This window comes from Equus caballus, chromosome 1, assembly GCF_041296265.1.
Source record: "Equus caballus isolate H_3958 breed thoroughbred chromosome 1, TB-T2T, whole genome shotgun sequence".
NCBI lineage: Eukaryota > Metazoa > Chordata > Mammalia > Perissodactyla > Equidae > Equus > Equus caballus.
The window spans coordinates 555,001-557,725 of NC_091684.1; the positions used below are offsets into that span (position 1 = coordinate 555,001).

The window sequence follows — 2,725 nt, forward strand, 5'->3', positions numbered from 1 at the left end:
CTTATATAGTGTTCGAGGGAGGTCGACCAGGTGGCCCGGCCGGGATGGGGGGGGGGGGGGGTGCGGGGGGTGGTGTCCCGGGCGGCGGGGGGCGGGGGGGTAGGAGTGGAGAGGGAAAGGTGGGCGGGGCGAATGCCGGGGGGGGGGGGCGGGGGTCGGCGCGGGGCGGGGCGGGGCGGGAGTTGGGGATGGGGGAGGGGCGGGAGGCCGTCTGGACATGGAGGGTCGGAAGAGCGGTGGTGACAATGATTTTCATTATCATTTAGAAAGAAGAACGTGGACTTCTTTAGAGGAGTCCTTTGAATAGCTTCTCCATTTAGTTAACATACATCCAAATGGAGGTCGGGAAACTTGGGTCCTGTTAACATATGGATGGAAGTGGAAAGAACTATCGCGATGACCGTCCTTGTGTTTCTTTTATTTTTTCTTTCTTCCTTCTCCCCAAAGCCGCCCCCCCCACCCCCGCCCCGCCCCGCCCCGCCCCGTCCCGTCCCGTCCCGTCCATCCATAGTTGTAGGTTCCAGTGGTAGGTCTTTCGGGTTTCTGCTATGTGGGCTTGAAGGGCGATGCTGGGTCTGGGGCTGCGCCCAGGATCCGAACCGGTGAAAACCTGGGCCGTCGAAGCCGGGGGTCGGGGTGGGGGCGCGTACTTGACCGCTCGTCCACGGGCTCGGCCCCCGGCCCTTGTTTTCTAGGGAGAGGGACGAAACCCGATCCAGTTTTCTCTTGGCCTCTAAAGCGTGTGTGTGGTCGAAAGGCGACGGAGAGAGGGGTTCTGGTCCAGAAAGCCCCGACCGCGCCGCCGCGGGATCGGTCGGTCCCGCCCGAACCGTCCGAGTCGGAAAGGAACGGACAGCTTTCCTCCTTTGGGCCCCTGACTTGGGACCAACAGGGGAAGAGAAACAGGCCTCTCTCCCTCACACCCTGGCCCCTTCCCCCAGGACGCCCTCCTTCTAGTCAGCCCGCCTCTGGCTTTTCCACACGCCGACGACCGCTCGTCGGCATGGACCCACCTTCCTTGGGGGACACCACCACACGACTCTCCACTCGTCTGCCTGCCTTTCGTTGGCGTCGCTGCCAAAGGCGAGGGGTAGGGGTGGCGGTGGCAGGGACGGCAGGGGCCCAGCGGCTCTCTGGAGGGTGAGGAAGTCTTGCTGGTTCTCCTAGGTCGGTGATCTTTCTCGTCTCCCACACACATTCTTCGTTTGGGGAGCCAAGAGACGCCCTCTGCAATCCTGGGTCGATCACTTACTCGCTCACTGCCTCGGCCTCGGCCTTGGCCTCTGTCCACCTTGTCTCTCTCCCTCCCTCCCTCGTCGGTCTCTGTGTGTGGACGTCTAGGTGGAGGCGAGGCAGGGAGGCCATCCACCCACCCACCCACCTCGTGGTTTACCACACGCTCTACACGGAGGTAGAATTCCCATCCCACCGAATCCATCCTTTCCACGGGGCACAAGCCAGTGGCCTTCGGGAGTCTCCCTCCCCAAGGTGGCGCATCCGTCACGGCTATCTATTTCCAGAAGGTTTCCGTTTCCATCCCCTCCCTCCGAAAGAAAAAACGGCCCCACTCCCGGATCTGCCTCACCACGACCACCACCACCGCCGCCATCTGCTGTCGCCCTCTAGGGTTGGACCGTTCTAGCTCTCTCCTCTGTGTGGAATCGCAACGTCAGGTCGCCTTGGATGTCTGGCACCTCTCACTTAGCAGAAGGTTTTGGAGGCTCAGGCTGGGCCACGCTTTGGCCCGGGTCAGTGTTCCGTTCCTCCGGACGGCTTCCTCGTTTTCCCACGAGAAGGAGCCGTGAAGACGGAAAGGAAAGGCGGGAGTGGATGGCTTCTCCCGTGCTACCGTCCCTCTCCCTTTCCCCCAAAGCGTGAGGGGCGGTCGACAGGATCTTCTCTGATGACAAAAGTCAGAGGCACCCGGGTCAGACACCGTGCGAGGCGTTGGTCTTCTCGAGACGAGAACACGTCCCCAGTCAGCGTTCCTGTCGTTCTCGTTCCGAAAGGATTCACGCGCCACCCCGTCTCCCTCAAGGTCTTGGGCTGGTGCTCCGCAGCCGTCACGTGTCGTGGATCCTGGGCACCACGCCACCGCCCCCCGCCATAGCTGTCGATTGTATCGCTACGTGGCACGCCTACGACTGCCCAAAAGAGCAGTGCGATGGACAGCGTGGGTGCTTTTCCCAGCAGGCAGGCAGGTGAGAGTCACCCCTCTAGAAGGTTTCCAAGCCCCGTTCCATTCTCAGAGGCAGCTCCTTTGGCCATCAAGGAGGCAGGCGATGGGGGTGGGGGTGGGGATGGGGATGGGGCCGGGGCCTCTGTCCCTCTGTCGCGGTAGAAATGATTGGGAAAGGAGGACGATGGGCGTAGGTCAACCATCCTGGGCGGTGGTGCTTTGGGAGCTTTTTCTAGAAGAAGGAGCGAACGGCCTTCCCTGGGAAGGGAGGAACCAGAGGAGGTCCCCCTCAGACCGACCTGACACGAGAAGGACACTCTCTCTCTCTCTCCCTTTTCTTCCTGACTTGAAATCAGGAGACAAAACTCCCCTGCCAAAGGGGCCCTCCCGAAACGGGGAGTGAGGAAGACCTCCTTCTCTTCACGGCTGAAGTTTCTCCCTGCCTTTCCTGGACAGAAGCGGGCAGGATAGCACCTACGCCCGCTGCCGTCGGCGACTTTTAGTCCACCTGGAGAGGAAGAAATTCTTTCCCGTGGCCGAACCCTG

At 61.7% G+C, this 2,725-nt stretch overlaps 1 long non-coding RNA gene across 1 annotated transcript in view; it reads left to right on the top strand.

The window, feature by feature from the left end:
• The window catches only part of LOC138916342 (uncharacterized), a 497-nt gene extending 92 nt beyond the window's left edge, over positions 1-405 (top strand). Inside the window, exon 2 of the long non-coding RNA XR_011423564.1 lies at positions 267-405. This is a non-coding gene — a long non-coding RNA (uncharacterized lncRNA). The remainder of the gene's footprint in view (positions 1-266) is intronic.
• The last annotated feature ends 2,320 nt before the right edge of the window (positions 406-2,725 follow it).